The following is a 12,053-nucleotide window of genomic DNA, read 5'->3' on the forward strand; positions in this document are numbered from 1 at the left end:
ATCTTTATAAAGTCTTTCACAAGTACTGAATGCATTGGTCAATGAGCAATGTGGATAATTGAAATTATAAAATATTAGGAATGGTAGTTTAGTGCTGATACTTAGAGAATCCTTTACTTTTTTAATAGATAGATATTTTATGAGCGGGGAAACTTTTACTATTTTTAATAGTTTGATTCATAAAAATGTTTTAGGGTTGATATTGTCTTTGTTAACTATTAAATTACCTGTGCAGGATGTGCATTTATTAACTAGATAAATGGATGTGGTAGCTATTAAGAAATTACATGGAGCTTTCACAATGAAGGCAAACATTGTGTTTTCAATTTCTAATATTTCCTCCAGTGGGTGCTTATTTTTGATATAGTTCTCAAATGTAAAGTACATTTTAGCCTTACAAAAATGTATTTTTTTAGGGATGCAATCAACCTTTGACTGTATGGTTTGCAAAGCCTAAAAGACCCAAAGTTGGAGATGTAAGGTTCAAACTTCTATTTATCTTGTCACCTAAAACATGTTACCTCAATATGTATCTTGAATACTAGTGTATTTGCAACTTATTTTAGGTGTTAATTTTCTTGTTATATTATCTAGGAATGGCCCTATGTTTAGAGGACTAGGCTTTGGTGCTAACTAACATAGCCCATTTGGATCCACATAAGTCATCAATAATTTAATGTGTTTGAGTTGGAGGCTTCAAATAATGTATTTAGTAGAATCATTTGTGCTGCTCATGTAGGCCTATTGTGAGTTGTGGAGGCAACACAAGAGGACAGGGTGCACCTACAAATTGGCAGCCCATGAGTGTAGTAAATATGAGAATATCATCCCCACAAGTTGGATAAAATCCATATGGCAGGCCATCAACTCCTAGTGGAAGATCATGACTTGTAGGAGAACATTCACCACTGGTAAGGCCATTCAAGTATTACTTTGTTTATTATATTATTTATATATATTGTAAACATTTGGGAGTTTCTAGTAATCTTTTTAAAGAGAGTTGTATCATTTTTTAATATAGACATCAAGTGTGATGTACAGGTTGGATCTATCGGTGGCCCCCAGATTTCAGTAAATGGCCCTGTTGGAGGGCCTCTTCATGTGTTTTCTCTAGTAGGAGGCTTTGTAGGGGTGTCTGCCCCTTCTCCACAATAGGTACTTTTTTAGATTTTTGTTTTTCTTTTTGTATCGACCAGTCGATATGATATATTTTAATTTGATAAGTTTTGACAAGGATTTGCATTTTTTGGTTGCCTATAGAAATGGTTTGGATAGTATTTTTTTAATGATATTTAGTGATGTTTTGGATGTTGTCCTTGACAAGGCTATAATTCATCTTCTTTGTAGCATCAAACTCAAGTTCAAGGTTGGTTACCACCTATACAACAAACACACTAAATGCAACAATAGTTGTAGCCACTATTCCAAAATCAACATCAATCCACACAATCTCATTCATAGTTGCAAAAATTGCAGCAATTATTGAATTTGCAACAATATGGTCAACATGTGCAATACTCTCAACTACATAGCCAACAACTAACACAATCTTAATTACAAATGTAGGCCCAACCATATTTACAAAAAATCATCAATAGGTGCAACAACACTCACAACCACAAGCCCAATAGTCTTTGCAATTGTATGGTCAATAGTTACAATGTTCACAACAACATGTTCAACAAGCCCCATTTGGCCATACACTAGATTCACAACAACCATCTCAATATGGATAGTTTAATGTTTCTCAGTCTCTAATCTAGCCAAATATTGCTTCCTCTCTTTAGCAGATTCCTTTGCAAGCTCAACAACTATCACAACAACTGATGTAGCAACTATCACAATAGTAGCCCTCTAGTCAACTATTACAATAGTAGGTGCCTTCTATGCAAAGTAATGTTCAACCCCAAAAACACCTCTCATTTTAATAGTAGATCCAGTTGCCTCTGGTATTAGCACCTTTAGTGTAGGCTTCAACTCAATCCCAACAACAACCACTCTTGATATGCCCTTAGCAAAAGAAAGTGCAGGATAAACATTCTTAATAAATGTAATGACTCAAACTAGTTCAGTGAATGTGAAATATCATAGGAATACTTATTCACAATTTTCATTTTTTAGGGTTATTATCAAGTGGCTCCAACAAAATAATCTAGACTACAACAAGTAAGTAATACATTTATGAATTAGTTGTTGATTTATTTAGGATTGTTAATGTGGTATAATATTAACATTGTTATATGTTGTTGATAAAGCCATGTACATTCTCAGCATAGTTGCAAGGAATTGTGACAATTAGCTACGCTAGTGCACTTTCTATGTCTGCTAAAACCAAGACTATTGCAGCTATTGCACCAGTTAGTGCCCCTAGTTCTGCACCCCTAACTTGTGTTTGGACATGGCATACTTCTCTAGAGGGATACAAGTATTATTATAATAGTGTGATAGGTGAAAGCAAGGTTTGGAGAAACATTCTGTTATTCAATCTTACTAGCTTCACTTGAAAATTTATGATTAATGTTGGACATTCAGATTATGAAACTTTCTTAGTAGAGGCCACTCTTTTCAGTTAAAATGCTATCATTTGAAGAAAAATATGATACAGTTTCTTATGGTTTCTAATTTATGTTCTCTTGCAACAAGTAGTCATGCTGAAAAAATTTGAGCAACAAAAGAAACTACCACATCCTCAGCCAGAACTACAACAACCTAATCAACAACAAAGGCCTCAAATGCTGCAACCCCAACAACAACAATAGCCTCAGATGCAATAGTCCAATGTACAACAACAACCACAACTATAGCAGACCCAACAAAAACATCAACCTCAACTACAATAACCTCAGTATCTTGTTCAACCTTAATTATCAACTATGAGTTTCCTTTTATATGATGTTCTATGTGGACCATAACAGTAAAATATAACAGTAATTTAGTACTTAAAAATTTGATATAAATTTTTCTTTTAACCTTTGTGTTAACCAACAAAATAGAGCAACTAAGTTTTCAATAATGTATAAAACCCCCTTAGCCTCTTTGACATGGAATCTTACAAGTTGTCACCTCTAAAGAATGCGGGTGAAATTAGCTGTCCAATTTTTAAAGATAATTTATTTTAACAATAGAAATATTATTCATGCCTATGGAACACTTTGCATGCTTATTTGTGCTTGTTGATGTGGCTTCAAGAATTTTTTTGAATTTTTCTATATAAGTAACTATTGTTTTAGTGTTCTTGTAAATTTTCACTTACTTCCTTTTGGCTACTATTAATCTTGAAAATAAAATCTTTTGTACCTTATCTATGTGCAATGTCATGTGATCTTAGTGGTCACCATTTTATTTTGAAATGAAAAATACTTTATAATCAATTTTTTTCATCTGTTCTTTCCTTAAAAAATAAGCATTTATTTTGTGTAACTACATGGTCAAAGGGTGGATGCAGAATTTGCAGCTATAACTACATGTTTGATGGATGACCTTGGTGGTGTTACATCAAAATTTGAGGCAATACTTAAAATCATAAGTGTAAGAGAAATGTTTTACCTAAATGCAAGTACTTGACTACGTAGATATTACAAGCTAACGATATGAGAAAGGCACAAATTCTAATGTACTACTTGCAATACTTGATATAATGAAAGATAGGATTGAAAACAACTTCAAGTCATCTAGCTCTAGAATTCCTAATGCTATACATGACCTATTATAGCTAAATATACTACTAGGTATGCTATAAAATGTACTCATACAATGCTATACACATTGTATGATTATTCTTCAAAGGGTTTTAGCTCAATGGAAGAGCACTTGCTTTTAAAGTAGGAGGATGGTGGTTCAATTCCATCATGCCCTATTATAACTAAATATACTACTAAATAAGCTACTAAATATGCTAATTATGTGACCAAATAGATCACTATATATAAAATCAAATATATGACTAAATTAATTTTCAAATTTATGACTAAATATGTGATTAAATATACTATTAATTATATGACTAAATGTGTGACTAAATCAATGATTGAAAATAGTGACTTAAATCAGTCAAGTAACTAACAGTAGTTAATATCCAGTCATTTATAACACTACTAAATATACTACTAAGAGATTTTAGTCATTGATTTTGATTCGTGACTAAAATATACTACTTAATATACTACTAAAAATTAGTCAAATGACTAATAGTAGTTAATATCTAGTCATTTATAACACCAATAAATATACTACTAATTTAATATTATATTTAGTAGTATATTTTAGTCACAGATCAAAATCAGTGACTAAAATCACTTAGTAGTATATTTAGTGGTGGTATAAATGACTAGATATTAACTACTATTAGTCACTTTACTGATTTTAGTCACATATATATTCGAGTGAAGTGTATGGGACAAAATGATGTGTTGCCTTGATCTTCCTTCGTCTCGAGGTTTTTTTAGTCACATATTGTTGTTTTTGTACTAGTGGATTCAATGTAAAGATGAAGATTTTATAGCCATTTTCACCTCAGAAGAACCCCAAAAATTAATAATATCATATATCTTATAGCTTTTAAGATATGTCAAGCCTGTGGTAAAATGTTGGAGATTCCACAATCTAGACAAAGAATAGAAGGTCGCAACCCTTATTTAGTATGTTAATATGGCCACATAATGGAATATTGACATTAGTAAATCCTCTGTTACATCTAAAAACATATAATTATAAAAACCTTAGTACTTTCCAAATCAATGAAGATCATTTGCTAAATTCTTAGATAATTCATAGTCCAAAATCCAAAATAGAATAAATAAGAGTTTATAATCTTTATAACTATCCTAGTTTTGACAATTTTTATAGCACTCCACCTTGTCATCTATAACTTTCACTGACAATAATATTACCAAAATTGTTTTGGTGAAACCATAGGTAAGTTGATTTAAAACAACATATCCAACATTAATAAAGATCCAATGGTGAAATAAAGAGTTGTTCCCATTTTATAGAGACCATTTTTTATTATCACAAAAAAATCAAGAAATATGTATGTTCAGTCTGCCTAGCGAATCAGATTCCTCTCAGAATACTCAACCACTCAATATGAAATGAAAAACCTATGAAATAATATGAATCTATCTTCATAATAATCAAGAACTAATTTTTTTTCCATTAGGTAAATTGCAAGAAATATAAAATCCTTAGAACTTAAAAATGCAAAATTATAGTTGAGAGCTAGATTTGCCGAAACTTTGACCTCTACTAAACTTTTAAAGTTAGTTACTAGGCTATTAACATGCATTTCTCACTTGGCTCCATGAAGCATTGCATTTCTTAAAAGTTATTTAAATCAATTTTTTATCTTAAGAGTTGTTAAGAAGCATTGCATTTCTTGAAAGTTATTCAAGTAAAGCTTTTGTCAAGATCATATATGAATCCTATTGTGCTTTATTATTTTCATGCTTTATTTCCATGGTCCAGTGTAGTTTTGTAAATTTATGTCTTCTAATCTTTTCTAAATTGTAATTTGTTTCAGCTACACTTTCACCACTTTGAACTTACCCAAACTTTTGAAGATTATTGCTAGGCTATTTGTGGTCATTTATATTTTGGCTCAATGCAACATTGCATTCCTTGAAAGTGTTTGAAACTAAATTTCAATCCTATGAGGTTTAGGATATTTTACTAGCTTAAGAAAAATGATAAACCTACTGATTCCTTAGGATTATAAAGTTTTCTACAGGTTAATATTTTAGACATCCATAGAAAGCAATAGATGGGATTAGATTTGTGGGATCTACTAAATTTGAGCTCATAGTATTGACGAGGGATTGCGGTTTATTGACTCTATTGATTGATTGATCTTCTTGCTATTTATATCATACATGTTTCTCTTTTGAATGAACGTTATACTAGCTATTGTGTAACATATGATAATTACAAAATCCCTACTTAGAGATTAGCATTCTATTTCTCACAAGGAATACTATGGGAAAAGTTTTCTTATAGACTTCTCACACTATTTCATCATAATGGGTGTACCATAACCTTTTTTTTAAAGTCTGTTAATATTTTCTCTCTCTTTAATTACATTCCTATTATCCTTTTCACTGATATTTTTCATTGAGATGAACAATTTTGATATCTTTGATTCTTGTTTTCTATTTTTCCTTAAAGCTTGGAACGTGGTTGTGTGGGTAGAAAATACTCTGATTTTATAATTTTTTTGCTACATTATAAGAAAGTTTCTAAGAAGATGACCATGTAGATTTAACATTTGTATGCATTAGAAATGTCCCATTTTAAGAGTCTTTGTGCAATTGTACTACATAACATCTTAATTTTTGATGTAGTGTTAATAGTTGTATCCATACTAGAGCTGAAGGTGAGGAATTTATCCTCCAAGCTATTAGTTATGTAGAATTATCTACCATAAAGAGAACTATGCATTCCTTAAGATAGCTAAGGAATATCCAGTAATTGTCTCTTGTGGGGCTTCTGTGTCTTGCCACCTATTTATCTAGGTTTGAACTCTAAAGGTAGGCCAAATATGGAAGAAGCTGCAAGTTGCCACTTGAGAAGTTACTTTTTTCATGGCATTTTTTATGTATTTGTTTTGTTATGCTATTTTTGATGTCTTTGTTCATATATAGCCAAAATTGAGAGGTGCTCAAAGGTTGAAAATCATTACACTCATCACATACTAGTTTTAAATTATTTTAAATATCAATAAATTTGATGTTGAGATTGAGGGTGAGAGTTGATTTTATTTCCCTGGCAAGGGTAGCATATTAGCTACCAATTCTATTCCTTTATTTTTAATTGCAAGTCCTTAAATGGTCATCTATTCACAATTTATGTTTCATATACAAGATACTATGGGCATATTTCTTGATGAAATTTTATACCTGTAAATCCAATAAGTGTCTAATAATGTTATTCTAGCTAGAAATAATTTCCATTTTGATCACATAGTTTTTTTGTTTTAGTTATAATCTATTGCTTCCATTTTGTTCACATAATTATACTTCCAGATGGACCTAAATGTAGGCCTCATAGAAACCCTCCCGTGGGAGGGTCTCTCACAACTATTGCATTTCAAATTTTGGTAAAAAATGTTCCCATAGCCAATTTGACCATGGAATATATCAATACTATTATAATGAACTCATTTCATGTACCACTATGAAAATAAAATCAGCTCTAAGATGTGATGATCCCTGATACTCTATCTCCAACCTTTTAAATCTGCTGGGCTGACCACTTCACATGGGAAAAAACATGAATATAAAAGATACAATAGGGGTTGAAAACAATATTAACATAGCAACTTTGTTATATATATGGTTTCCTATCCAGAAGAACTGGAAATAATATAAAGTTGGTCCACAATGCCCTCATTTGTTTGAAAGCCCTTATGTTGAACAATATAAGAGAAAGAGTAAAAACTCTCTTGCTCTCTCATGATCTCTAGTATCCACAAGATTCATGTTGGTTAAGCTATGACTTGAAAAAGAAATATTTCATAAACCTTATATCCTTCAGAGAAATGTACTTTGTCACCTTTTGGTGGGTTTTAGACTGTGATTGTAACATTGTAATACAGAAGTTAGGTCTTAACGCAAGTGAAAATTACAACTAAATCCTTATTATTTTATGGAGGATTTAAATCTCTTCCACTTTTGTTACAAACACTTATGAATGATCTATTGTACATGTACAAGGCTATAAGTTTTAAACTTTGGCTCCTAAACTATGGGATATCATTCAAAAAGTACAATAAAGATTTAACCTCATGATGGAAAACTTTTCTTATAGGCTACCTTGATTGGGTAGTCTCAAGTGTAGTCTTTCCCTTGGGAAGAACAAACACTAAATATACTTAATCTAGAACAAATTATTTTCCTTACACGTGCTTTTTCCCCCTCTTTTCTTGCTAATGATAGTTGTTACAACACCCAACAACCACATGAGCATGATGAAACTTGCTGAGAGGATGGAAAATAAATTCTATGGTGGAGTGAGTGCATCTAGTAGACACTCTTGGAATAAAATTTCTCATGGTAATGGGAATGGTAATGGTGAGGATGGTATCCATTTAATGACAAGGAAGAATTTTGATAGTCCTAGAGAGCTTACAGGTGTGATTCTTAGTGCATCAACATCTATATGGCTTCCTATTTCTCCAGATCGACTATTTGAATTCTTAAGAGATGAGAGACTTAAAAATGAGGTAAGCTAGATTAAAAATTTCTCTTTCAAATTATGAAATTCTCTATGTTGTTACAATGAAAAAATTCATAGTACTATCAAAAAATGACCAAAATATTTTAGTGGGACTAAAAAAGTACACCCAACTTAGACAAGATATTTCAATGGGTCTTAAAACCATAAAAGCAAATGTGAATAGAATGCTGGAACTGGTCATGAGAATTTTTTTTGCATAAGTACCCACAAAAGAGAGATAGGTTTCATAGGATTCTAAAAGTAGATTCAACATAGAAGTATGATACATTTTTAGTTTACTTTTGCAGCAATGAGTGGATTCCTTGGATTGTGATGATTTGATCCTTGATTGCCATAAAAAGGAATCAATGTCTAATGATCTGATCTATGATTGGCCTAATGGAGGAAACTCTTTCAATCTCCACATATGTTACCATGTAGAATTTTTCTCAGAACATCTCTTGTCTATTGCAGCTTGTTTGAGAGGAGAACATACAACATATTTGTTAATCCAAACTATCCTCTCTAAAACAACAGGAATGGAAACTTTTTATGATCTGAAAATAGTTGTGAGCATAATTCTTTTTTGATCAATTGTTAGTGATATCATTGACCATGTTTAACTTTACATTTATGTCATATTATTTTTTATCTTTTTCTTCAAGATAAATGATATGGATAATCTTGGAACAAATAAACCTTGAGGCATATTGTTTTGTTAGACTATAAATTGTGTTTTTCCTCCTCTCTTGTTGATGGGTTTTGGATATTTGTGAATCCTAATTTGAAGTTACTTAATTCTTGTTCATTCAAGCCACTATAAATAGTCTTGAGGTAAGATTGAACTATATAATTTAGCTTTTTGGATTCCTACATGTTGTTTCTTGTCTATGCAGATTTGAATAAACTTGGGGGCCTTACTATTGTTATTGAAGAACTCAATAGAGAAGAACAAGAACTACGAAAAATTGCTGCATGGGTTCTTAGAAAATCTAGTCATAATAATCCCATTGTTAAAAAACAAGTATTATTTTAGTTTCCTTCTCCTTAATTTTAATGATGTTAATGATGTTGTAGTCAAGAACTTCAGTGATTGATCTTGTTGGTTTTTCTGGATATTTTAAAGAAGTCAGTCTGAAAAGGGAATCATTCTTTGAATATTTTATATCTTCAATTTATATTTGTTGCATCTATTCTCTAAAGATTTAGCTAAGAAATTTAAATTTATTTTAGATACTTGAGCTAAAGGCCTTATCCAAATTAATTTAGCTAGTGAACTCAAGCTTTTTTGAAGAAGTAGTTAAAGCTCTTTATGTAGTTTTAGCTATAATTAGAAACAATCTAAATGGGTAGGCAATATTTTACTCTTAAGGTGGAGCTTATATGATTCAGGTAAAAAATAACAATTTTGAAGTTTTCCTTCACTCTTTATGCTTAAATTTGCAAATAAATGAGATTGCATTGTGAGTTACTTTCTTGGTTGATAGGCTATCATGAGAAATGTTAGCAATGATATGAGGCTATGTAAGAAGTCGATTTTCTTGGTGGTCAACTTAGCAAAAGAATAGTTGCAATCTAATTTGGCTCCAGTTACTTTTCAAGCTAATAAATAATTTCTAAAAGCAAGGGTAGATCTCACAATAGTGCCTGATTTAGATATAAAAGAGAAGGTTTGTATACTCATCTTACCCTATTTAAGATTTTTTGAGTATTCTATATTTTGTTTAACTTTTTAAGGTTATAATCATTAGATACTCTTTTGTTAGTTGCTGTGATAACATTATCATGGGGGAAATTTTCCTACACCTATTAATGTTGATTTTTAGCTATTTAGTTTTGTGTTATTGATTTGATATGCTTGAAATTCTAATGCTTTGATGGAAATTAAAACTAAAAATAGAAAAAATGCTTCCCTATGGGATTCATAGGAACTTTGTATTTCTCTTGTTTGGGGTCTTTTGAAATTTTGGGACATCTTGGATTCACTAAATGGTGTTATAAAGCACCATGCACCAAGGTTTCTGAAGTTTAATGTAGTTTTAGAGAACATCTCATTGTATTATGAATGATGTTAGAATGAAGCAAGGGTGTATTATGATTTATTATCTCTACGTCATAAAGCATATATGTTTATATGTTTGCAAAAAAATTGGGGTTTTCTAACAAGGATACAATTTGAATGCATTCTAACTATGTGAGAGTATTGTATATGTAATAAATGCACAAAGCTCTATCCTGCTAGATAGTTGCACTCAAAAATATATTGACAAATATAGAGCTTTGTGCATTTGTTGCATGTGCTAGAGGTATCATTTTGTGTGGACATGGGTGTCTAATGTGTTGGGTATCAAGTTTGGTGCACCCTTATTTAGGATAATAAGGATTCCTGATGGAAAACATGACAAGAAACTTTGAGTGGAAAACTTGTGGAAGTGAACTCCCATAGGGTATGCATGATTTTCATGTTGCCAGAGTCTTTATAGCATGCTTGAAATTGGGAATGACATTACCTTTCCATCCTAGCAATCAATTTTTTCATGATGTTTATTTTCATAGCTTTAGTATGTAGTCCTACCATGGAACATCTATTTGGGTTGCTTCCCTTGAAAAAATGATTCAAAAGTTGAGTTAACCTTGCTATGTTGGAGACTAAAACTATCATTATTAAAATATAGTCCCAAACATTTTGATTCTCCAACCTAATAAAATGCATGAAGGATTTTTAGTCACTTCCATTACTTTTCAATACCTAATAGTGATAGCAATTTCAACCAATGGTGATGATTATCTTAATTTGCTTGAAATGCAGAACTTGTCAAATTATCTATGTCATATGGTTTGTCTCTCAGTTCAATGTTATTTTGGTCTATTTGGGTTTCTTGTTTGGTTGAAAATAAGATGGTTGCTATTAAAAGGATTAGATAGTTCACAAATATTCCATTAGAGGCATCATGGGTAGTTCCAGAGAGTGTGGCATATCCTAATTGGCCATTTGAAGGAAATTTTGAATTGAAGGAGCTGCAGGTATGTTGTTGAAGATATAATACTCTATGAAGTAGCATCTTTTAGCTTGATGAAGACACCATACATTTAGTCTCAAAAGAAAAAGAATGATATAAGCTAAGATTAGTCTTTCTGTTGTAAATTGTATAAAATGGGCCAATATTTTCCTATTGTCATAGGTTCATTATCGTCCAAATACTCCCCTAGTATTGAAAGGCATAAATATGAATATTAGAGGAGGGGAAAGATTGGAATTTTAGGCCAAATTTAAAGTGGGAAATCAACTCCCATTCAAGCTATGTTTTGGCTTGTTGAGCATGCTACAGGATCAATAATTGTTGATCAAGTGGACATTACTAAGTTGGGCCTTCATGATGTGCGATCTCAATTTGGAATCATACCACAAGAGCCAATTATTTTTGAGAGAATAGTAAGAAGAAACATTGACCCCCTTGGACAATACTCAGATTATCAAATATGGTAGGTAATGATATTCATCCCTTCACATCTTTTTTCTTGTTTGCTCTCCTGAAACAACCTGGAGGGTAATGTTATTCAAGATTTCATTCTTGTTACTTGTTTGCCCTCTTGAAAAGATCATGCCCATTTGACATCAAATGAGTTGATACAAATTTATTTTTTGTTTCTTTGGTGCTGGATCACATTTTATCCTACTAGTGTAGCAGTGATTTTGTTGTTATTCTGTGATAGGTTACTGTAATTTCTGATGTCCCTTCTAAACATTAACCCAAATTTGTTATATTTATATATCTTTTATTATTTGAGAGTTTTATTTTCTAGTGGTATTAATCCAACAAGGGTATTTTAAAGTTAATTGCACA

General features: G+C 31.4%; 1 pseudogene; it reads left to right on the top strand.

Annotated features, from left to right (window-relative positions):
* Positions 1–259: 259 nt before the first annotated feature.
* Positions 260–2,912, top strand: LOC149560632 (uncharacterized; annotated as a pseudogene).
* The last annotated feature ends 9,141 nt before the right edge of the window (positions 2,913–12,053 follow it).

This window comes from Cupressus sempervirens, chromosome 4, assembly GCF_028749045.1.
Source record: "Cupressus sempervirens isolate cs-2001-9-10 chromosome 4, ASM2874904v1, whole genome shotgun sequence".
NCBI classification, from domain to species: Eukaryota; Viridiplantae; Streptophyta; class Pinopsida; order Cupressales; family Cupressaceae; genus Cupressus; species Cupressus sempervirens.